Raw genomic sequence first — 26,776 nt, 5'->3', positions numbered from 1 at the left:
AATAAATAAATAAATATCGTCTAATTATCGTTATGGTCAAAATCCCCCAAAATATCGAGATATTATTTTTTGTCCATATCGCACACCCCTAAATCCATGATGACGTAACATATTTGTTACAAATGCACTTAGTTTATGCTGTCATTATATTGCAAATGAATAACCTTCCAAACTGACACACTTGGAAAATCATTAGTTATTATCAGATAATTTCCATGACTTTGAAAATCACTCTGCACTTTTGATTAAATATGAAAGCAAATAATTCAAACATAACTAGTTCAACAATAATAAAATTAAATGACAGATATGAAGAGGTTCTCAAGCACCTCATAAGCAATTATGACAGCAGTAATGATGTGGGTGCATGAGAGAGAGCGAGAGAGAGAAAAAAAACAATGAAATTGAAATGATATCTATTTCTTGTAATTCTTACACATTTTGTGAAATTCTGCTCTGCATATGTAGTCAGGTCAACAGCACAAACGTAAAGTTGACAGAGGTAGAGGCAGATAGTGATTTTGCAAAACGAAAACTTTTTAAAAAACATTTTCCTCCTGAATGTGACCTTAAGTACATTTTAATCCACAGCACTGTGAGCACACAAAAAAGGAAAACACAATGAGCCTGTTTAGTGTCAACAGAAACAGAGACATATGTAAATGAGAACAACTAAATTCTAAGTTTGGCTGTATAAAATACACAACAGATGTTGCTAAAGAGGACAGAATAGAGGTTTATTAATGGGCTTAGATCCGGCAGAGTACCACACTGTCCATCTTCTCACCAGAAGTTGATTGTAGTTGTTTGCTGAAAAAGGATGAAGAAGAGATTTGGCCCTTTTGAAAACAATTTAGTGAAAATGGACATGGTTTTCTAGTGCAAAATGCTGCATTTTGCACCATTTGCCAGGTTCTTGCTCACAGCATAGGTGGGATGCTCTAAGCCTTGCTGGCAAGGGGAGCGCCTTTACACTGTTTACCTGCACACACTCCCCCCACTGTGAATGAATCACCCAAATGTGATTCAGTGCCATCTTAGTGGGGTGATGATGTCAGTCCTTAGTATTGGTCAAGCTCCAAAAGCACTAAAGGGATACTTTGCAGATTTTCAACCAGATCTGTGTCATTACATTACTATGCTGTGAGCAAAAACCTGCCAAATAGCGCAAAATGCAGAATTTTGCACTAGTGATGATGAATCTTGCATCATCTGGTACATTTATGCTCCTGGACGGGCACCATGCATCCTCACACTATAGTGACACAGACCTGTGTTACTCGCACAGGTATGACCACTGGAGTGTTTTAAAGATTAAAGATTAAAGTTCCACTGATTGTCACACACCTGAGTGTGTGAAATGTGTTCTCTGCATTTGACCCATCCCCTGAGGGAGCGGTGAGCAGCAGCGGTGCCGCACTCGGGAATCATGTGGTGATCTAATCCCCCAATTCCAACCCCTGATGCTGAGTGCCAAGCAGGAGTTTTGGGGTATTTCACAACACACAAATTTTAACTTTATCTTATCAGCTGTGCTAATGGTTGGGCTAAAAAACTGGGGAGGTGGGGGTAGCTAAGTGTTTAGCGCTTAGAGCCTAGTGCTAACTTGGTTTGTAATAAAGTACAGCTCTTTCTGGCAGAATACAAAGGCTCTGCAGTCTGGAACAGCTTAAACCAACACAGCAAATGTTTTTTTTTTTCAAATTGTCACATTGCAACTTATGTTTTTTTTCCCTTCAGTATAAAAGCCCAACTTTAATTACACAGAGGATTTTGCTGAGAGGCAACTCAACAAAATAGCTTACAAAAGTAACAAATACATATTTTCAGAACTTTCCATGTAGACCCAAAGCATTCTCATTCTAAAGTTGTCGAATACCACCACTTGGTCAGCGATTTCGGTGTCAGACACCTGAAGCGGTATGCAGTGGCACCAGGGAGATGTAACCTTTCACGCTGTGTTGATATGCCACTTGTTGGCTGGATGACACCTGTCGAAGCACTATGATACGCCACTGGACAGTGTCAGGTTAAAACACTCTTGGTAACGACGTAATATAAGGAGCTTGAAAGTTCCTATAGGGTGGGAGTGAGGGGTGGTGAATGGGATCAATAAACCCCGGACTGTCACCCAGGAGCCTGGTGTTTCCTTCCTGTATGCATGTAGAGCCAAACCATGATGTTTGTTTTTCTAAACCTAACCACATGCTTTTCTTGACGTCCTTGAGTTGGTAGCGGTGTCCAGGAATGTCAACAGCAGATGCAGGAGGATACCTAGCACATAATATGTAGCATGAAAAGCCACTGACAAAACGGCGATATGTGATGGCTTGAAATGAGACATGTTGGTAGACCTAATGCTTCATTCACTTTTCTCCAAGCCCTCTCCTTTTTTGTTCTTCCTCTGTACAGTACTGACATTAAGTGGTGGAGCTGCAGGTGCTCACAGACAGGGACAATAACTTTGTACTCCATTTCTAATTCAGTCAGTCAGAAGAATCTCAATGCTTTAAGACTTGCAAACGTGTCATGCAACTCTTTCACTCCAAGTTATATTCTTCACCTTGAACTGTTGTGTCTTTGCGTTTATCTGTGTCACCTTGTGCAAATTTTCTCCACACATCTTCCTGCCTGATAAACATCCAAGTTTTTCAAACTCAAAACCTTCATTTTGTAGCACAATGGCCTTCTGTTATAAATGTGTAACCTCCATGCCCAAGCCGAGAAACCCTTGTGACATCACTATGACATTATCATTGTTCCTCAGACTTCAAACATTATACAGTTGTTGTCTCCAGGTGATGAGTATTTTTACCTTTTATAAGTAAAATCATCTCCGATCCCCTCACATTTCAAACTGGACCTGGAGGCTTAGGTGCTCCAAGGGATCCCAAGGACTTAAAAGGTTATAGAAGACCTATTTTGTCACTTAGGTATAATTCTCCTTCCTTCAGTAATTACTGTAAAGTGCCCCTGAGCAAGGCATTTAAACATGTATGACTCCTCTGAAGCTCCTCAATAATCAGAAGGAGTAGATTGTGTTTGTATGTTGCAGCTGTTACGTTAAAATGTTCTTTTCTTGATGGATGAATCATGCATACACAACCATTATCATCTAGCTCATATTTCAGTGAGAACATATATTACATCAATAATACTCCACAGATTCCTGCTTAACACACTGTGTAGTAAAACTGTCATAAATTATTATCTAAAGCTACATTCTGCAGGATTTCCCTTTACTTTAATGTATTACTGTTTATTGCTGTGACCTAATTTCCCTGCAGCAATGACCAAACTTTCATCTCATTTTATCTCCAACGAACATATGTTAAAGAACAAATTTTACATGCAGTGACAATTAGCAGCATTTAATGTGTTTTTATGGAATGGGATCATCAGACTTTGTTTGTGTGCCCGATTGTACTTTCCCTCCTCTCCAATGTAATTATAGCCATTAGGTCTCCGTCAGGGTATACCATTGCCAATAGAAGTTGACAGCTTAGGCACACTTGCACAAGTTGTTAATCACTTCCCATTTTCTTCATAGACCAGACAAAGACAGAGCTGGCTGCTGGCACGGTCGCTGTAACTTTTAAAGCCTTTAAGGCAAAGCTTGTGGGTGAGCTTAATGGCTGATTCTTAATAATAATATTACTCACAACTGTTTGTAGAAAGAGTTAAAGTCCCTTTTCAACTTCATGCAGCAGCAGCAGGATTTTATGTGTCTCATCTGGAGTGATGTAAGCAGAGCTTCTACATCGTGGGTACCTTCTGAGTAATTATTTTAATACGACACAGCACCTGAATCTAACAGTAACTGACCTGCTCCACTTACGAGCTGTTGTAGGGAGTTGTGATTACAGTTCTAAAAGGAGATGCGGTAAATATAATGTGCCATGAATCTTAGACCATATTAAGTCATTTTTTGGGGCTAGCATAATATAAAACACTTACCTTTAACTAACTTAAAGACGCAGTGACATTTCCCTTATTTATCTATGCTGAAGTACAAACAGCAAAACAATTTTCTTTTTAGTTACTTCAGTCAGGAACATTCTGAATAGATTATCCATTCATAGATCATCATAGATTTAACCATTTATTGCAACAAATGGAAATACAGTTATGCTTGGCACTGATAGCTACTCTCCAAAGATGCCCCCTAGATTGGACAAGCAGCATGCTAAATGCTATGTAGAAGCCCCCCCTGGGTATACAAGAGTGGGCCCAAGGCAAGACATATAATACCTTTTTAACCTCTGAGCCATGCTAAGACCTGAGTTAGAAAGGTGGGGGCTGGTGCAGAGGAGGTAAAGCTTTGCTAGCAGCAGCAGCAGTGTGTGGCAGCATTGGTGTAGCAGGGATCAATGAGAGGGAGGCCATATTTAAATGGGCCACCTGTGGTTGGTGTGTGACTGAATCTGAATAGAAGCAATGATCCAACAGCTGGCTGTCGGCTGATTACGGCTGGGGTGTATGACTTCTGTGTCCTGCATGAACTGACACAAAGCTTCATTTGGGAGTAGTGCAATAGGCTGTAAATACAACACTAGCTGTGATTCCATTAAATTGTCAAGCAAATGTTCAGCCAAGTTTTATAATTTCATTCAAAGGAAATTCGAATTAGATGCATTGACATTAAGCAGCAACTGCTGGGCAGAAGTGCCAAAACCTACAGTTCCTCTAATGGCCACTTGAGGCTGGCTCCAAAAGCAAGTCAATCCTTATAGACACCCTGTGTTAAAATACCCAACTTTTCAGCAGAAAGAAACATGTTTGCAGTCTAAAAAAGCTATTGGTCGCAAGGCAGTTTATTTACATAGCACATGCTGGCGATGAGGCAATTCAAAGACCTTTGCATAAAACCTCAAAAGTGAGACAAAGTGCAAAAGAAACACAATATAAGAGGATATTTAAATACAATATGTAAACAAGAAATCCCACCAGTAAAGAGCTGGAAATAAAATAGCAAATGTCTCTATTATTCAAACACCTCCAAATCTCCACCCTCTTTTCCAATTATGGTCACTTTTGGCTCCAGAAATCCAGGATGGCAACAGTCAAAATCCCAAACTCGAGGCTTCAAAATGGGAGTCTACAAACCAGTCACTGTTTTCATGTTGTTGTTTTTTTACAGGCTATGGTTTCCATCAACTCCTTTAGAGTGAATAAACAAAGTTCCGCAAAGCGTAGTTTGGTCAGAAATTGATAGGCCTCACTTTACAAATGGCTGCCAGTAAGAAGAGTAGAAGTTGAAGTTGCAAACTGGAAACAGAACAAGTCACCTGGGCTATCCTCATACAACAGTGTATGATATCACTAGCTATGTTTCCATCCCAAAGTGATTCGAATCATTGGGAAACGTGCATTCAAAGAAATACGAATCCTATGTGTTTCCATTAAATGTACGGACTTTGGTGAAAACTACGAACTTGCACGAGTTTTCCGCAGAACTGGAAACAAAACAAGTCTCGCATTCTTCTTTGTCTACATTTTCTGGCGGTTGGCAACCAGCATGTACATGCATTACCGCCTTCCCGACCCGGAGTGTGGGTATCACCATGGAGAGAGGTGCGCTACATCAGACTTAATTCGAACATAACTGTTTCCATCCCCCGTTTTGCGAATCAACATTTTTTTCAAATCAACCAAAACCCGGCTAAAGCGAGCGTATTTTAGTTTGTGCGAATCAGGAGATTTTAATTCGAATTTTTGCGTTTCCATCATAATTTTCCGATGCGATACTTCTAGATGCGCATCTAAACAGGCTGATGGAAACATGGCTACTGTGTATGTCACTGTTTCCTTGCATCAGTCTCTTTCTCATAAACACAATATTTCAAGAAGGCCTTGAGGTACTTTTCTCAAATGTTCACTTGGACTCAAGAATGAAGTGATCAGAATTTGGTGGTTGAAGGTCAAAGGTCAAGGTCACTGTAACCTCACAAAACATGTTTTGGCCATAACTCAGGAATTCATAAGCTAATTACGACAAAATTTCAAACAAATGCCTCATGGGATAAAATTATAAAATGATGACATTTTATATCCAAAGGGTCAAAGGTCAACTTCACTGTGACATCATAATGAACACTTTTCTGGCCATTATGGGATGTCATATCTCCAAAACAGAGGGGGCAACATTTAGTCGGACAGTGAGTTAATGTGTGTGAAGCATCTATGTATCCACAGACAAAGGATGTAAATTGCAAGTGCAACTTAATTGGTTCTAAGAGGCATATAACTGCGAGGCAGTAATTCTAGTTATCTCATTATCTGCATAAAAAGGCACAACTACAATTCTTAAGCACGGGAAGAAGCCAACAGTGGAGACAGCTGATCATCACTCATGTAAGTGAAATGTTAGCGACGTCAAAACTATTTATTGGAGGCATTTCAGTATCCCATTTATCGCATTAGCTCTTTATTGACAAAGGCATACACCACTTTAAGCAAGTGTAAAGGCTTTTTTGCGCAATTGAGGAAGTATTAGTGAATTTCCATGCAGCTTTTCTAATGTGCTACTTCAAAAATAAGCATAAAAAGACATTTTGGAAACATGGCTACTGACTTATTATCACTTTATAAAGTTGTTATGGTGAACATGGCAGCAATAGAATTCATTTGCAGTCATGGTATTGATACTTGATAAACGCCTTTAGATGGACCGTACATTTGTACATGTCATAGACACAATTTCAGGACACTTTCAGTGTCTTCCTAAATGTAAATTCAAACACAGTCATCTGGCCCTGAAAGTATATTTTGGATGCTGTGTAATAAACGCTGTATATTAATATTTGAGGTGTTTATTTAGAGCTTTCCACCTATGCTAGAGCTGGCACTGGTGAAACAGCACAGTAGCAGCCATAATATCACTTCAAATACACTGTGATCTGAGAATGTAAATGAGAGTGAAGACTTGTAACATCACTCAGTGCACACTGCACTGCTCCTCCCTTGTTTTTGCTTTGTTTCACTCAGACAGTGACAAAAGTTCATTTGGGCCCGTCAGGAATGATAAGCATGCATCACGCTCAGATTAAAATTTAATGTGCTCTTGCCGGCTGGCTGCTTGTCAATTGAATGGCCAAAGCAATAGGAGGCAGTGCAGTGGAAAGCTAAGTGGATCTGCTCCCTCCAGTCTGAAGCCCAGAAAAACCTTGGAGCTTTTCCCTGAGTCAGCCACAGATACTTGTTTGCCCTGCAGCCAGTGATACATCATAACAGCAAACAACCTATCAGCTACTTCAACCAGTTACCAAATCATTGCTCTTCATTCTCCTTCTCTTGTGCGCATGCAAATTTGCTCCAGTTAAATTCTTAGTTGCAAATGGATTCATTAATCATACACGAGTGTATCAGTCACTTTCAGAGTGAGAATGGGCAAGCGTGTACACAGGTATTCGTCTTAGTGGCACTCCTGCACAGAAAGTTAAGTTGTTACTTCATCATCAGCCTTAATGGCTCCTTCTTGTTATGCAAATCTTTCATCCGATATTTTCATCACCAACTCATATGTGAACCCCAGTCACTGGGCACACAATAAAAGCACAAATCAAATGCTTCTCCCCTTACTTTTCAAAGAAAGCTCTGAACTTATAAAAAGATGCCAAGGTTGTCATGAATTATTACTTTGCATTCATAGCAATAACATCTATAAGCAGCAGCCAGTACCTCAACTATTTTGCCTCTGTTGGCTTATAGACTGCCCTAACCTTCTCATTGGTGGAGGTTTTTGGAGATATACGTCCTGATGTGAAACAAACTAGGTTTATACCATGATATTACAGTACACCATAAGTGGCTCCTCAGCACTTCTCCAGTGTCTCCCTGTGGCTTTGACAAAAAATTATATGGAAATGAATAATTTTTTAACATTTCAATCTAAAGTGATTCTTACATTTTCCAATTATATCAATATGTAGCCTTTTCACCAAATTAAAAAAAATGTTTTAACATCTCATTAGCAATGTGCATCATACATTGAAATAGTGATGGCTAGTCTTGAGTCTCCATAGTGAGGTTGTCTATTGATTCCAAATCCAAAAAAGAAAATGTCTCTGAGAAAAAAACCTCATACGGAGTGGACAGATTTGTTTGCTTTCACCACTAACGCTGCAAAGTTGAAGTACCAAATAATCATAAAATGCCCACTGCAGAGTAGCTGCTTTGTTGTACAACATGTTACCAATGCTCATTTAGACCTTTTAGGAATGTTTATAGGCAACTTTAGATTAAATAAGCTGTGTTGCCATCACTGTAAGGCAGAAATATGTATTGCGGCTCTAGACAGATTTTTAAGCAAAGGTTGCTGACCCCTGATCTTAACAGACAGCAAGATGGTCGAGCTAAGTCCCTGAGCTAGACACACTCACATTCACACACATGCAGTCTCACACACACAGAAAGATGCAGCGCTCTACATCTGATTTAAACAGAGCAGAGAACAGAATCAGTTGCTGATCAGCGCGGAGAAATGGTGCTTTTGGTGTGAAGGGGTAGGCGACCGCTGACAGGCAGCTGTGTGACAATTAACAAATCAAGGTAATTCCGTATCCAGTGTGAACCTGACGTAAAACTCAGAATTTGAATTTACAGCTCACAGCAGCTTAATAAGACAGTCTCTGGCTTTTGCGTGGTATCTAGTGTCAGAAAAAAAATGTTGTTGCAGATTTCTGATCCAACATTAATGCATGTGTTTGCTGTATTGTGTGAATGCGGCTGTCACTCTGAACATCCCACTGAGCCTGTTCAAATATTCTATGAAATAAAAAAAAAAGAAATTGTCGAGTATTCGTATTGAACAGCCAAATCTGATTTGACTGACAGGTACAACCCTCGTAAATGGAGACAATACCAAAAAAAATTGAGTTTGAGAATTGATTTGGAATTGAATACTTGACAGCAAAAATCTAAAGGCTGGGGTTTAAACCTGGTGATGTTCTTTGAGAGCAAAACAAACAAATGACATGCAAGCATCCAAAGACCCGAAAGACTTGCAGGTAACTTGCAATTTTAATTAAAAAAAACCCTATTTAGTCAAGGTTATATTACTTGCTTTTTCCAGAGCATTCAACATGATCTCCTGGTCTTGAAGAACCTTTCACACTCAACAGACTTGGCAGCACATCAGACTTGACTTGACTCGGATTGCTCAAGAAGAGATTTACTCCTCTTCTGCGGCAGTAAACACAACACAATGGCCCATCCATAACTGTGCCATATTCAGAGCTCAATAAGACACATAGGGCTGGCAAACAGTAATGCAGTCTAAAGCAGCCTATCATCAAGAAGCCGATTTGCACAGGACTTATATCATCACGTGACGTGTGTGTTTGGTGAAATATGGTTGGTAATTTGCGGTGGAACAAATTATGGACACGCTAGATTCTCACGGGATTAAGATCACAGACAACCTCCGCAAGTATTACAAATGACTAGAGGTCCCCAGGTAATATTGGTTCCGTACGAATAGGGCTTAAGATTACTGTTTAAGATTCAGCAGATCAGTTGATAAGACTATAGCATGACTGTTCCGTGACTGTGATTGTGACTAAAGTCATGTTTGCAGGATTTATTCATTCATGTGATTTGTGAAAGTACTTAACGATTAACAGACTGTAAACTATTTATTTAATAGAGCAGCAAACTGGCCACTAACCATTATATCTCATCTTCTCTATGTGTGTGATGCATGTTATAAGAAGATATTTAATTTAATTGTCTCTATATAAATGCCTGAGCCAGACTGGCGGCTCTTTCTAAGCATCTTCAGAGGTTGACAGGCAGAATAGAGATGCTGTCGCTGTGGCAGCAGTGTCAACCCACCTGAGTGACTGGGGACGGCCCCATCGGCAGGCAGACGCGCAGATCACGCTGATGTTTATTCATTTCCCAGCTGATGGCCTATATATAGACCCTGACAGGGACAGATACATCACAGGCACAATGGCATTTTTAGGCAGAGGCGAAGCATTCCCAGGATCAGCTGTCGTATGTCGACCTTTTATGCTTCAATATCCAGGGGAAATTGAAGTACAAAGAACAAGCTGGCTCTAGTGTTGTGCTGGATGGTTATGCATATTTAATTAGTTACAATAAAAGTCTGTTCTAAAGCACACAGCACTGGTAAAACAAGGGGCAAATATGGATGACTGGAATTATCAAGATTTGTTAAGTAAAAAATGTCACATACATTTTGACCACATTGTACTTCAAGGATAAATAAGATGAGGCTACACTGACAAAGAAAGATGCTTTTGTGCTTGGAGGAAAATGGCACTGCTTTACATTCAGTATGTTATTGCTTAGTCATTGCATAATTACCTTGTCTGTTTTCCCAGCCAGTCCAGAAATTCAAACTCACCTCATTACCATTGAATCTACTTTGTAGCCTCAACTTGACTTAGCAGGGCTGTGGGGAAAGAGTCCACACAGCGTCACAAGCTGATTGAATGATTAGTCAGTTGACATAAAATGAATTGGTTTTTGACAATTGTTTAATTGACCCTTCCTAAATCTCACTCCTTTTCACTCTTTGCTCCAGTAAAAGTTGAGCAAGCTTCAACAGAACCTCAGTCAAGTTTCCCCTTCCCTGTAATACTTCGATATGCTATTTGGTTGTCTGACACACAGATGTTGAAATTAGTTATTAGTTAAGATGGAGGCTGGAGGACTGTTATCTTCAAGAACCCAAATCATTGTAAATAGTCACATCTTATATTAGTTAATGTTAGCAAAATGCTTGCTAAGTAGCCAGCCAGTTTATAGCTACATCATCAGATGAACAATGTCAGCCAGGCTTACTTCTTCCTTAATTTCTGTAGTAATGTTTTAAGAGATTTGGAGAAGGACAGATAGGTTGGTTGCTGACCCATTTTTAAGATGACTTGAATTATTGTTAGCCAGAAAAACATGGTCTCTAAGTAACTTTCTACAGTAAAGAGAGACTAACTTGGTCTGTAGTCAGAAGTAATTACATGAGAGTACTTTAATGATCCCCAGAAGAAGTAAAGAAGAAATGTAGCCAGCAGTGCAGGGGCCATGTTGTCCTCCTCTGTGTTTTTGCAGAGAATATGCATCTTCACCCTTTTTGTTGATGCCATAATGAATTTAGCCTTGATTCCAAACTCACCCGTCAAACCGCTGTTTGTGCCCCCTGTGAAACCAAAAGACAACTGTAGAGTTGCCACATTTCATTTGTGAAAGACCAGGACAATTGATGCGTGACGCAGGGCGTCACACCATATTTGCAAATATACCATGTTAATAGTTGTAGCACTCCCTATTGCCTCTCTTACTTCTAGTTGTCATGACGTAGAGCCAAGCTGATTAGGGGATACACAAAAATATTGGGAAATTATCGGTATCTGCCGATATTGGCTTTAAAATGAACCATCGGAATCAGCCAACATGTTGATGATATCAGTACATTGTCGGCATCGGTCAATATGGGCTTTGAAATGAACTATGAGAATCGCCCAACATTCTTTTTCTTATTCTACACAATGAACAACTATTGCATACATTTAAAAGCATTGTGTTTCATGTGTCCATCTGCTGGTGGGCCATCACAATAAGAGTATGCACGCATAATATGATGGTAATTCCACTATAGAAGAGACTTGATGAGCACCAAAAGTATCTGGGGAAAAAAGTGGATTGGCTAAATTAGTTGTTACATATCGACATATTGGATATCAGCAAAAAATCTGTGTCTGAAAACTGGTAAAACACAAGAACACAGCAACTGCTGGCCATATGCCTGTACTTCCTTTTAATTGGTAGCAGAAATATGACCTTATGGGACAGGCCTGTCATTCACTTCACACAAAACTGGGAATGGGAAGTACATTAAAATTGTTTATTTAAACCAGCATGAATATTACTCATATGAATGTAAGGCTTCAGATAAGTATATCAGTTATGAACCATTCGTTTGATTTAGCTCTGACAGACAGCGCATCAGAGAGAGAGAGTGTGCTACGGCACTCTAGGATTTTGGCACCAGACATACCGACACAACACCGCTTTAAGCCTGTCCCAAATATAGGTCTGTTCATTCCAGTGAGTTAAGCAAATAATAGCACCGGCTACTAATTGAAGTTTACAGTATTTTACTCGTGTGTTACTTGTAATGTGTCACTGACAACCACTGCTATCTTCAAAATGTGCATCTGTTTATGTGAAACTGGACTATTTTAAATATTGATCACTATGTTTGTTGTGTTTTTTTTTTACAGAGATGGCCTTGAATTCTGTTGTTAAGCTGAGTCCCTGCAACCACATCTCCACAATTAACAGGTGAGTCAAAAGTTGTTACAGCTGAGAAAACTTTGTAAAAAAACGAAATTCGTCTCAACAGTAACCTGCTTATCACTAGATAACATGGACCAAAAAAAACTTAAGTAGAAGTTTGAACATTCTAAGCAGCTCATTACTATCCTGGATGAGATTTAGGTTGCATGTTGTATGCAGAACTTCAAAGTAAACTTGCCTTTAATTCTGTTAACACTTGCAGACTTATAAGCTACACCATGACTAGATAATGCTCCACAGAGTGCTGGATTTGAGGGCTTATGTTTTAAGGAGGATAAGTTCTACCAAAAACTCTTGACTTAAGGGTTTTCAGGTAATGTTTTGGGTCTGGGAAGAACTGCTGCAGCCTCTCATGACTCAGTGAGAGCAGACAGCTTCAGACATGTGCAAGCAGTAGCCCTCTAATCCATGCCAGTGATGGGCAGTGTGTGTGAGGCTTTAGCCGGACCTGATGAAGGAGAAGCTCTTACAGGCCGAGACGACCATGATCTGAGTAGGCAGCCAGTGAGGCAGCGGATTGAGGTCACGTCAGCGCATCCAGAGCCAACAAAACTTAATGCAATCGGCTGGGCTTGTTTTATGGACTTGTGGTGACTGAAAATTTTTGGTGCTTGGGCGAGAAAGCATAGAGGAAAATCTCACTTTCACCTGCTTGACAGTTCAAGCATTTGTTCCTGGAAACATGTCAAATAGTAACTAACTCAGGGTTTGACTTTCCAACTATCTTTAGACAGTCTCCAGATTTCCGCAAAATGTGTAGCTATAATTTGTATACCATGAGGAAAGTGATACAGAGGAGAGGATCATTTGCATCTGTGACAGTGATATTACATTTGGTTGATTGCCAGAGGCCCACCAGGACTCATTGAGCTGCTTTGTGTTGTTGTTTATCTCTGCCAAAGAGTCACTGTGAAGCTCCCTGATCATCTGACAGCTTTCAGAGACAAGTGCAGGAGGATCCGCTGAGATCACTGTGTCTCAGCAGAGCCCCCATAACCCATTCTGTGACGCACCACAAGTCACCAATCCATTATTTACATCCTCTGCAAACATCAAAAAGGTTTTCTTGGCCAGGTGTCATGGGGTGTTGATTGTGTTTGTGAGTGCAATGACATGGAGAACTTTATGTGCTATGCAATCTGAGGGGTAACAGTACCCATTCAGCCTTTACAGTGCCATTATACAGATCAGAGAAGTAATTCATGATTAGTGTTGTCACGATACCAAAATCTTTGTTTCGGTACCCATACCAATATGAATTTCGATACTTTTCGATACTCTTCTCGTCCTTTTGGATACAAACCTTTAGAACAATAAATAGTAGGGGTGTAACGGTACCAAAAAAAATCATGGTTCGGTAAGTACCTCGGTACGGACGTCACGGTTTGGTTGCTCAAATGTTTCACTAAGTTGGTGTTGTCTCGTGTTGTCTCCCTTTGCGAGGCAGACTTTCTCTTGTCTTTTTTCACGTGTGCCAGCTGCGAATGTTGATACAGGTGTTGTCATACATACCACTTGTGCAATCTGTGCTCCAATAGGAACAAGAAAGGCGTTTGTGTGCATAAATGAGTAAAATAAATTAACTAAATTAATGAATTGAATCAATTTCAAAGTACCGGTATTTTCCAAATGCAGTATAGTACCGTTTGCAATACTCTAGTACCGCGGTATTATTTTAGTACTGGTACACCGTGCAACACTATTCATGATACACCTCACTATGTGGAAACTTTGACTGCTAAATGTGTCATATTTATGACTTAAAGCTACAGTTGGTAACTTTAATAGAATAACTTTTTGTCATATTGATTAGGCTGCTTCATTAACTGTATATATGTTTTTCTACAAAAAGTAATGCACCCAAATACCCCCCCTCATTATCATGAGCGAGTAATACGTGCATAACCCATATATTTTGGAAGGCTGCGATCATGTGACCAAAACGCTGAAGGGAGTAATGATGGAAGCGTTCCCGAGTAGTTTTGTAAGGAGGTAGGCTGGGGTGGTGGATGGGTTACCAAATCACTGATCCTCTACAGGACACGTGTTTTCGGAACTGAGTGAACTCTGAGTTAGGGCTGGGTGATATGGACTAAATTCATATCCCAATATTTTCAGTCTTAGTGGCGACACACATTAATATCTCGGTATTTTCTACGAAATTCTCAGTTCAAGTCAAAGCCACATTGAGATGTCACAAGCACTTATAGACTGTGATCAAAATAAAATGCAAAGACAGGGATTTTTTTTAACTTGTTTGAAAATAAACAGCTGCACAACATGTAAATGAAAAAATATATAAAAGGAATAGCAGGGTTGTACGTTAACATTTTTGCAAATAGCACTGGAGCTGCAGCGGTTTAAAGGTTTGCACAGGACACAAAACTATAACATGAGTTTAAAAGTATCAAGTAGGTCTGAAACAACTGAATATCTACGTGGTTTTCTGTTGCCCTTCAGATGACCATTAATCTTATTTATGCACATAGCATCAACAGAGAGGCTGAGGGAGGAAAGGAGCAAGAGACACATTGTAAACATCTTGTATATGAAATGCCTGTGTTGTCGCTGTGTTTTTTAAAACATTCAGGCGCTGTCTCAGTGAGTGCCTGTCTAAATGCACGCTCACCTGACCGAATCAAGCAGCTCTGTCTCCCCCACATGCATGTGCTACTGCAGTCATTTTATTCATCTCACATACTGATTCAGCGTATAATGTGCAACATACAGTATAGACCGATGTGGCACTGTTGATTAATTAACCAACAGATTAAACAGAGGAGCAGCTCTGTGTCGCTGTCAGTGTTGCTAGATCTTGTGTGTGAGTGGAGCAGAGTTATGCAGTGAGTGTGAGAGAGGAGAGGTGCACACTGGCATAGCTACCTAGAAGAACTGTGTTTGATAATGCAACTTGATCCTACATTGATATAAACGGTACTGTCTAAATCGGTATCTTGCTTGAAAATATATTGACGTATCGTACATAGTTGTTATACGCCTAGCTATGCTCTGAGTTGTATTACGCGATCACCATGTTTCTTTTCCTAAATCTAACCACAGTAACTTTACCTGCCTACACATAAAAACACCAAACCTAACCACAGTAACTTTACCTGCCTACACATAAAAACACCAAACCACGACTTTCCTAAACCTAACCTCTGTAACTTTACATAAATTACGTAACTTTACGTCAAGGATGTAACATCATTTTTGGGGTACTAATTTGTAGGATATCATACAAACTATGAGGATATACTGATTTGATTAAACTCACTACTGTATATCCACGGTAATGCAAGACAGATAATCTGTAAAAAAAAAAAAAAAAAAAAATCATGTTTCTTTGCCTCCTTGTAGGGCCTCTAATAGCATTTGCAAGAATCCACTGCACCTGAACAAAAACAACCAATAAGAGCCAAGAAGTCTGTGCCAAAGCCGTCTATCAGTGCTTGTGGGCTGCGGTCAAACTGTCAAACTAGGCAGCGCTTGCTTCAGCTGGTGGGCAGTGTTTGGTTTTTCACTTGACTTGATCGACATGATTAACAGCTGTGATAGAGACTCCTCAGCTCTGTGAGATTTTGCACATGACATTTGGTTGATTTTGCAAATGCCATTAGAAGCACTATGAGGAGGCAGAGGAATATGACGTTTTCACAGACTGTCTGATATACTACTGTTTGAAGTGAAATTCCAGTAAATATGAGAGTTATTTTTATAAGTTACTGTAGCTTTAATATTTTACATTCATTTGACTGAATTGTTTCTTCAATGAGTAGTCATTCTAAAGTACTTTCCCAGAAGTCAGAGAAACTCAACATGTCCTTCAGACAGTTCACACTAAAAGCCTTTCAGCAGCTCAAAAGGCATAATCTCTTCTTTTCCAAGTTGGCTTTTAATGTCAAACACCAGCAAGTGTTGAGTTTGAATGATAAAAAAAAAAACATCAAAGCAGAAGTGGAATGGAAACAGTATTTATTTTACAGAGAAAGAATGAGTGACATGACTTGCAATGGCCCGCCCGCCTGGCTTCCTGTGCTGCTCTGCTTAGCCTGGGTTGGTCGTCAGAGCAACTGTCAGCAATTGAAAGGGGAGAGTGACAAAAGGACTGTTCTCCCAGGCTAAGCTCTCTCTTGCTGGGCAGCCTGAAAATCTCTTCATGGCACTCCCGTAGTTTAGTTTAGGTTTACATAGATTACAGCACTCACATACACTTACTTTTATTCATCCATTTCTCCCTTACAACACGTTCTTACTCCAACCTCATCACATTGCAGTAAGCCCCATTGGTTTGCCGACCAGTGGGGCTAACTGATAAATTATGCTTTTGCTGTATCCCGTCGACAAAACTGTAAAAACGTCTTTTCTGGAAACGAAGGCTTCTAGGGCAGTCTTCTGTTCCTCTCTCAAGGAAAAAGATAAGTGTAGTTGGCTTAGCGTTTCTTCCAAAGCTACATTGAATGGATGCAGCAGCTGCCATTTGGGCTGTTTACTTTTCGACCCCTACGGCACAGCGCTGTCCTCATCATGTTACGCCCGCCCAGAGCCCGCCTCTGTCAGATAGACTGATCTGATTGGTCCGATGGCTCTGCTCGTCAGGGCCAGATCCCTTTGCAGAGCAAATTTGAATTTGCTAGGGGCAGGGCATCTGGATTTCCAGGTTACCACGTTGTGATATGACATGGAAAAACTTGAGTGAGTTGGTTGTTGACATTCTGGGACATTGCTTCAGCTTCTTCCTCTTACATACATTTTCTGTTTTTACTTTAATTTTCACATGAAATGTACAGTTTGCATATAGCCTCTTTCAAAAAAAAAAAATCCACTACGTTGGCACAACACTGCGAATTCACTTTCTTTTTCCTTCAACAACAAATGCACATGGTTAGGTTTTGCCAACACACACATGTGGTTGGGTTTAGGTAACAGAAGTATGTGGTTGGATTTGAGAAAAAACAACAGGGTTTGGCTTTACAATCATACGACAAGTGAACACTGGCTTCCCAGGGGAAAGCTGGTGGTTGCTTGGCCACCACCACTCCCATCCGCCCTACGCGGACTTCTGCCACCTCACCTTTTGTTGTTGTCCTGATGCGCTTCCCCCTGATCCCACGGGGTGCTGTGAAACCAACCGGCTGCATATCACGCCAATGTAAAAAGATGGCCTTTTTTTGTCGCTGATGCCGGAAGTCACTGACCAAGTGCTGGTTTTTGACAACTTCAGAATGAGACTGGGTAGTCCCGTACAACACCCACTCCTTCCACACCCCATCTTATTTTTCTATCAAATTAATAACTAGTTTTTGAAAACTGTGTGGAGTCCCTCTTGTTACAAGCATGAGTCAAGTTGTAAACTGGGTAACATTCTGCTATTGTACTGATGGAGATTAAAGGGCCAGTGTGTAATATTTGGCATGGTTTATTGTCAAATCTGAATCTGAATATTCTACCCATTAATATGTTTATAAGTGTATAATCGCTATAAAATAAAATTCGTTTGGTTTTCGTAGCCTTATAATTATGCTTTTATATATATACATATATATATAGCAAGGGCCTTGCTTTAGAGAGGTCGCCATCTTGCGCCGCCATGTATGTACAGCAGACCGAGCGCACAATCCAGCCAGCCAGAGAATGCGTTTCGCGTGTATAAATAAACCAACGAAGACAGCGGAAGGAAGGAAGAAAGAGGAGGAAACAGCAGAGTGTTCGTAGTTCGTCGATAGAGAGTAGTGAAAGGTTTTATTAGTTATAAAGTTTGCGAATGGACCACACTTATCACGCAACAGGAGAGAATGAACCCGAACCGTCATCTGCGAGGAAAAGAAGACGCAACTTCACTCCTTGTGATGCACTCTGTGCGGTGCTTTTCCTCCTGATGATATATCTCCCCAGCGATGGTAGGACCGAATCCCATTCTGTGCAGCAAAATGGGAGCGGAGGATTCAGCCTCTCTTCTCGCCCGCTCAGCATCCAACACATGGAGTTCCTCATCTGTATGCTCTGGCTCAAACAGGTATGGCTCTGGATCTGTGTCCACTACAAGAAACTCTTCAAAATCGTCTAAATAAACAGCTGAGCTCTGTTTACAGGCTACGCTGTCAGTCAGTGTGCAGGCTGGAGATTGGTGGAGCAGAGAGAGGAGGGGGTACCCGCTAGGTACTGTAAGTGAGTATGTGTGTATGGAGTGTGTGTGTGTGTTACGCTAGAAGAGTCAGAGTTTGGGACGGAGTCTTTTCCCCCCTGGAGTGTGGAGTTTTTGGAGTGCTCAAATAAATGGGCCTTTTTCCCGAACGCTCCTCTGGTCTCCTGCTCGTGAGTGATTCATTACAATATTGTAACATGGTTTAGATTTCTAAATAAACATTCACCTCGTCGCTAGATAGACCTACTCCTGAAAAACTCGTGTCTGCGCAAGGCTTTTTGTCCCTACGAGGCCACCATCATTTACCCGACGGGAGGGGTGAGCGAGTGAGCCCTGCAATCTAGAATTTGACCACTGATGTCACTGTTTTCAACGGTTTTCAACCCATTTTACACAGTGGCCCTTTAATATCAGTGCTGTGGAAATTAGCTACAGTCAGAATTCAGCAATTATAGTACAGGTAGTCTCAATCTTTTTTTTCTTTTTTTAATCCAGCCTTTATTAGCATCCGGCCAGTTTATTATCTTAGACTAAGCCATAAATTTAATTCTGGCTGTAATTTGAGAATTTGTGGTAGATCAAATGTTCTCAGGTAACATTAACATTCCCAAACCCCAAACTGTGGGTCCGTAGTTGATGACAATAAATTTCAAATCATTACAATGGAAATTTGAAAATAATGTTTGCCAATTTCAACAAGCTCTGTTTCATTGTAGTGTGTGCAAATAAGTGGTGTTTGGCTTTTACCTGTGCTGTCAGCGCTCAGAGCTCCTATCCACTGGGTGATGCATTTCATGTTATCAGTAATCTCTATAAACAGATATTTGCATGTGTGTATAGAATCAATTATACAAGATTTTGATGTTGGAAGTGCTCTGGTTTCCATTTATAATGCGGTTAGTATTGAACAATTGTGTTCGAGCCGGCTTTTGTTGCCCGCAGGTAAACAGTCTGTGTGGAGATCAAAAGAGGCAGAGCACACTGGCCAAAATGCAACGTCACCACTTATCATATCGTCTGATGACCATTTAGCTTTTTACTAGCTTTTTAAAACTGATCTGCGTCTGCATAAATATGTGTATTAGGGCTGTACATCACTAGTTTAATCACAAGATCATATTACATTGACTCTTTGGACAACAATATGATATTTGCTTCTACTAATTAACAAAGTCTGCCATGCTAATAATGTATTTTTTAATGATGAAACAATATCAGTAAATATCCTCATTGTCTTTTTCTTGGCTGCTCACCATTATCTGCATTGTGTTCAGCTGGTAGCACTGATTGACTGTTTAGGAAGGAGGTCTGCTTGGACAGAAATGGTGACACATGTGCCATGGGAATTTCAAAATAAAGGCATGTCTTATTGTAACAGGGTTTTTTAAATATTGGCAGTTGTCTCCAGAGGACCATAGTCTTCAGACAACAGCCAGTGGGTTCCATGATGGTGTTATCAATGACGCATCACATGGGGGAAACTAACACCATTCATTTGCACACACTTCCCACACTGTGATGACAGAGCTGGTTGGAAATGGGCAAAGTCCCCCCTTAATGTTTGTGCTGTCCACAGCTTCAGTCTGCTTTCTCAAGGAGTCATCTGTGATAATGCACACTAAGCTTCTTATATTTACTCAAATGTTTTTGCCTCTGTAAACAAAATTAAGAATTCAGAGAGCAGCAAATTGCATCTGGTTATCTAAAAACAAGCTGCAGATTATGACTTTAAAAGGATGAAATAAAAATCTTTCCGTAGAGAAGGGCTTCACTTTGATCAGGATTCCAGCCTTGGTCAATATTTAATGTGCACTTCACTGTGTACAAACCAAGCTTCTCAGTTGACTTCCTCTGATTGTTGCTGGTGTTTGTGGCTCTGTTGCATCTCTGCTGAAGGTCAGTTCTCACTCGGAGAGAGCTAGCAGCACCATGAATAGTCTCTGTAGCCTATGGCAGAGGAAGTGTCACTCTGACAGAGGACCTCATTTAGAACACGTTCCCTGTAGAACCACTTCCCCCCACTGTGAGAGAACAGATATCTGGCTACTGTGTCTTTAAGCTGAATCGATTTCTGTTCTAGGCGACCCACAATCCAACAGCACAGCATGCTGACTGCTTCCAGTCAGGGTGCTGCATAGAAGCAAACGGGCTCAACATCCCCACTGTTACATTGTACTCGTACTGTTGGTTTTTATTGCCTCATATTACAAAATGACCATAATATATCAAGGAGGGGAAGAGAGGGTGGTAATAGGATTATTGATCAATACTAATGATTCAATTACTTTAGCAAGTTGTAAATTGTCTGACTTTCTAATGACAAGGCCAAAAAGACTGAAACATGAGTGAGACAAATGACAAAATGAAACTAATTTTACAGTATTTTTCACGGTGATATACCTGCTTATTAAACATTCCAGTTTCTATGACCGGCCTCTGTTGGGAAAAAGTGGCATGCAGTTATTTATGTTAACTACAGGTCAATGCAATACAAAAGGGCAAAAGAGGTGAGCTGATGGGTGCCACAAAGGTATCCTCCTGATTGTTGTTCGGGGTCAATATAGTTTGCAGATTTAGTGTGTTTGTTACAGTTTCTTGTATTGAAGCAATAAAGCCTCAACTACAGGACAAGGTTACATTGAATGTGAGTTTATGGAGCGTGAGCAGAAGCAAGACAAAATGAATATGTCTCCTGTTTGGGTGCAGTTTGTTTTATTCTTGTTTAAAGAGGCAACAGATAGGATTCAGGTGTTTTTTTAGCTTGGTGCCACCTAGCGTCAGCAGTGTTGCTCGCACTGTCGCAAAGACCAAATTGACTGTGGGGATCAGAGATAATCAATAAAATGTAGGCTGTAAAGCCACCAGTATACCTCTATGTATATGTAGGATGAGAAGGTGTGTGGACACTCTACTAAATAAATGAGTAAAGAGACCGAGCAACAGTTATTAGATTTATCTGAAGAAAAAACAAGTAGAAATGCAAATAATTATACCAGAATGCACAGTACCAGTACAAACAACTCACAGTAAATGATACCAATATGTACAGTATCAGTACAAACAACAGTAGACACGTAAGGGATGATGTATAGTGAGCCAGTGACTGTTGAAAAATAACTCGCGACAGGGGAATGGAACCCCGTAATTCATTTATCACTGTCCAAGGGCTGCCGTAGAATGGCAACGAGGATGTCAGCTGACCAACACTCGCTACCCGGTCCGTGGTCGCAGCGATTTGCGATGCTGGCCAGCTAGGAATTAAGTAGCAGCCAGTACAGTACAGTCCTCTCTCGGCTAACGTTAGCTAACATTTAGCCGTGTTACTTACTGAGCCATTAGAAAGAAAGCTAGCAGGACACCGGTGTTGAGCCTCTTTGGTCACGGAGCTCCCTCCATCTCTTGAACGCCTGACTGAGGTTTACTCTTGTTTTTCCTCTTCTTTTATCACTCTCCTTTTTGCTCTTCTTTGCCTCCTCAGACAGAGGAGCTTGTATTCTTTTGCTAGGCTGTTTTTCACTTGTTTCCAAACTTTGTCCGTCTGCCATTGTGCTCATGACTCAACTATCTCATGCCCTGTTCCTCATAAGGACCAGCTCCAGTCCCTGATTGGCTGACCGACCAGTTTGGCAATACATAACGTATTTCCTGCCGTAAAGCAGACTTTTTCCGCGAAAATTCGTCCCCGGTGTCAGAAGCATATTGCAAAGATTGCAAAGCCATTAAGTAACCTATGTAAACGCTGATAGTCTGATTTTACTGTGTATACTACCCTGTGCAACCCACATTATTTACATAATGGTATATATAGGGAAAAATGCTATCTGTTGCTTCTTTAATTTTTTAAATAAAACCATAGAAATGTTTGCCAGAGACATGAAGTGTAACAGCAGCACAGGAAAAATGTGTCATTTCTCTTGCCATAAGTTACATATAATTCTGCTTTAAAAACCAAACAGGAATGGACATGGTTAAGTGGTAAGGCCAGTGCTGAAGCATCCTAAGTTGCAGTTTTTTAATAGTCACCAGGTGCTAGCTCAGGAATTCTAGGAAGGTATTCCAGCTTTCAAAGGCCTACATTGTTTTTATACTGTAATACAGGTTGGCACTTTATTTTTGTTTTTGTTTATTTGTTTTTCCGCAAGAATTTAGTGCAGACAGCTTTGTATCTGTTAAAATCCTTAATTTTATTAAAAAGATATTTACGCTTACACGGATCACCTGGATGAATGTGTACAGACAAATCTCCTATTAATCCAGCACCTTCTGACTCCCAACTCCTCAAATACTGTACGTCAGCCTGGTCAGTGGCCCTACACATCAGTTTTGGATGGGATAGTGTTTCAGTTTCCACTCTTTACATGTGTTGTGTGTTTTCAAAATAAACTTACGCATTCATTAAAAAAAAAAAAAAGAAAAAAAAGTTGGTTAGGGTTTTTTAAAAAAACAACATTTTGATTCAAATAAATGTGTTTGTCATAACTTATGTAAGTGTTAACGAATTTGTCACGTAAGGTGTGTTACATATGTTACGTGACGTTAACTACATTACGTAGGTTAAACATGACACAGGACATGAGCAGCGATCTCCTGGGTGAAAGTCCTGTGTTTAAGTTTGGAACAATGGACAGCCCCCAAAAGATTAAGCTAGCTCAGTGTCAATTACTTTGGTTAGGTCTAGTAAAAGAAACATGGTTAGATATCCTTAGGTTTAGGTAAGTAAAGTGACTGTGGTTAGGTTTTGGAGAAAAAAAAAAAGGATATACCTTAAAATGACTCTAAGTTCACACAGTTCTGAACACTGCTCTCCTTAACTTACAACTTACAACAATGTACAAATGTATTTACAATTAAAGTACAATTGTGTCCACGGCCATTTTTGTGGCTGTTTTGTGGCCATGTTTCTGGGTCTGGTACAGTAAAATGATGCCACCATTCCTTATCCCACCTACAAAGCTCTGATTGTCTCAGTTGTTTTTTCCAAACCGAAGAACATAGCCATCAGTCAGCACAACACCAGAATGATGTGGATTATGAGGTGTAGTTGAGAGACCAGAGGTCTGAAACCAGGCTGGCTGAAAGCTCTGTCAGACAGAGAAAAGCTTTGTGTATCTCTCAGCTTTCTTTTGTATTTCTTGTTGCTGTTGCTGTGCAGATAATGTACTCCAATTCTGACTCTACACCACTGATTAGGACTGGCAGTACTACAGTGTTCACAGACTGTGAACAGGGGGAAAACCATTCAAGGGCAGCTAATGCATTTGTTTGCCGTACATATTCCTGAGAGGGCAAGTAATGTGTTTAGCATATGAACACAACGGGGAACACAGAGTCTTGTTATGTGCTGTAGCAGCATAGAGCATTGAGCCTGATGACCCTACAGAGAGATGTGAAGGTTCTCCATGCTGCTGTGGGAGTGTCTGCTCCTTAGACTGCAGCTGTGCACTGATGCGTAACCAGTTTTCCTCTGCTGCATACTGTACCTGCTGGGCGCCTCCAGTCGCAGCTCTCATATAAAAGAGGATGTGGAAAGTATTAGCAGTGTGTAGGTCAGCACCTTTCAGTTCAGTCTTTGATCAAAGGCACCACTGTGGACTTTAAAACCCCAGCTCCTATCCCCTCATGTCCACAGATAGTTATGATTACAAAGGCACTCTTTTCCCCACAAGAACTTATTAATAATTTACAGGATATTTGCATGCACTGACTAATCGAAGCCCCCCCACCTGGGCCTTTGCTGCATCCACTGTGTCCTGCATTAGTGCCTGCAGTCTGCCCAGTGTCTGCAGTCTGTTTGGGACTATATGTAAAGAAGTGGATGTGCATTTTCCCTTTCCTTCTTGAGTGTTTTTAACTTTACTCTCAGAGTTTGGGAGAAATGCTACAGTAAACAAGTAACCTCCCTTCCAGTGTATTTTTAAAAATGCAGTGGGGGGGGGGGTATCTGTATAAAGCATGGTCCTTTGGCTACATATGCACCAGGGTACGGAGGTTGGTGGCTAGTTTTGGGTTGATCTCTGGTTTTGCTGGTCTGGCCTGATGTAAATCAGTTTGGTTTTATGCAAACAGCATAGGCAGCATTTGTCATTATCACATGGTGAATTTAAAAGTAGCCTACATCAGCAACTGACGGCACCACAGCACTAAATCAAACTTGTACTGCATTAGTAATAAGCAAAATGAAAATGTGATTAACAAAATATTATATATGTTTATAAATGGACTAATGGAGCCACTAGTGTCTGATTGGCCATGTGCAATTTGCTGCCGAGGTGAGCATCAGCATGAAGGAGATCCAATTTCAGTGGCGGTGCATGTTGTGTTTGTTTACTTGAACATTCATGTCTTTTTTGGGGTGACGATACAAAGTATGGCAGAGTTAGTCTCTCTAGAAAAACTGATAATGTGGTAATATGGCAGTATTATGGGTCTGAAGCCGATGAAACAGGGGTCCCTAACTGGCCATGAGCAACATGGTGCCATTTTGAACTGAACTTTTGTTAAACATCCTGTTTCAATTTATTCCTTTCACTGGTTGCAGTGGACAAGAAACGGCTGATTCATGTAGTCAAATACTGCAAGGGAGGAATTATCTACATGATACTTCCTTATGTAACCACAAAAATCAAAGTACGGTTGCAGCTGGCTGGAGGGGGATCACCAGGAAGCTGAAAGTTACTAGTAAATCTCCATCACTAATAACAACCGAGTTTGATGTTGAATGTCATTTCTAGTACATAACACAATATAAAACATGTGTTTTCTGTTTAAGAAGTACAAATGTAGGACAACAGTAAGTTGGTTACTCACCCTTCTTTTAAATGGTTATGTCTCTAGTCTGACCTTGAGTGCACAGCTCATTGCTATGTGGTTTGTTTACATGACGTAAGAAAAAGTGCATATTTAGTGGAATCAATATGGACAGAGGAGGAAGGTGTAAGTTGGACACTCAATTTCTGTTGGGACACAGTGTCGTTATGTTCCACTCAGAAGCATCTGCTGAGTCAAGTGCAATACTTAGTGGTAAAATTTCAAATACTGGTCCAGTCCAGTGTTGGCTCATAAAACTAGTTCGAAAATGTTTAAAGCGGTCTAAATCTAGGGAGGGCAGTGAGGGCACTGAGGGCAGTGAGGGCGTTGTAGGTGCGGGGATTCTGTTCTGTAAAAGATTCTGTTCAACCAAGCAGATTCAAAGTGGCAGGCATGTAATTTATGTACTCGGATTAGACAGCTATTTTCTTCCATTGCTGGTATTCTGGTGCATTATGAAATAAGTTATTCCCTGGGTGGTGTGTGTGTATATCATTCTTCTTGTTCTGTAGAGGATATGGAAACTGTTAAGGTGAATCAGGTTTTCCTCCTTTTGTCTTAAGTTATTTTGCATAATTAAGTAGAGAAGACAACAAAGACCTTCCATTTTATGTGAGAATCAAAGCCAGTGCAGTTGGTTGTCTCCAGATTTTCTCTCCTCTTCCCTTTCAGGTTTGATCTTTTAGTTTGGCCCATGCCACTCTGAAGGACTGTTTGTCTGAAAATAGGTTACATACTCTCCCAAACAGCACACAGCTCATTATGCAGAATGACGCTGCTATGGCAAAGGCATGACCTACCCTACTCTGCCTCTGATTTGCTTACCCTGCCAGTCGTACCCTTACCCTGACCACTCCCACTGCTTAAACCTAACCAACCCAACCAATGACGGCAATGAGTACGACCCAATCAGAGACAGAGTAGGGATGGGGATGCTTTTACAATAGTAGGACGGTCTGATGACTCTATTCTGCATAGTAATTAGCCATGTTCTTCGGAGCAACTCACATTTGTTTTCAGGATACCTGGCTGTTGAACAAATGGGCTTTTGGTCCAATGATTAATTTTTCTGACTGTTGGGGCTACTGTATGTTATGACCCATAGTAACAATGGACATCCCCCAAAAATGCTAGCACATTAGTCAGTCACAATAAGGTAGCTCACTTGCTAAGTGTCAGTTAACCAATAAGCAAGGTAGCTTGATGGCTAAAAGAACACAGGGTTAACAGTTTATTCAGGAGATATATTTGTACAAATCCTGTCTAATAACTAGGGCCGTAACAGTACATGTATTTGTGTCGAACTTTTCGGTACGCGACTTTTGGTTCGGCACGACCCTGTACCGAATTATTGGGCGCAGGATATTATTTTATTTTATTTTGTTTTATTTTAATTCCGTTTTTGCGAGCCGAACCATTTAAAATATCTAGTTCCCCGACAGACATAATTGAGTGACGGACCGAGTCCGACCGTAAATCTCCGCTTTCACTTTGTGCAGC

At 40.5% G+C, this 26,776-nt stretch overlaps 2 protein-coding genes across 2 annotated transcripts in view; one reads left to right on the top strand and one right to left on the bottom strand.

Moving 5' to 3' along the window:
* Positions 1-26,776, bottom strand: part of LOC125897389 (xaa-Arg dipeptidase-like) — a 649,571-nt gene that overhangs the window by 9,895 nt on the left and 612,900 nt on the right. The window lies entirely within an intron of this gene.
* The window catches only part of lrfn2b (leucine rich repeat and fibronectin type III domain containing 2b), a 242,941-nt gene that overhangs the window by 67,034 nt on the left and 149,131 nt on the right, over positions 1-26,776 (top strand). The window contains exon 2 of the mRNA XM_049590668.1: positions 12,249-12,309. The gene's annotated coding sequence lies outside the window, so the exon portion shown is untranslated. The remainder of the gene's footprint in view (positions 1-12,248; positions 12,310-26,776) is intronic.

This window comes from Epinephelus fuscoguttatus, linkage group LG11 (assembly GCF_011397635.1).
Source record: "Epinephelus fuscoguttatus linkage group LG11, E.fuscoguttatus.final_Chr_v1".
Lineage (NCBI taxonomy): Eukaryota > Metazoa > Chordata > Actinopteri > Perciformes > Serranidae > Epinephelus > Epinephelus fuscoguttatus.
Note: the sequence above shows the minus strand (reverse complement) of the source record. Positions and strands in the feature narration are given on the sequence as shown.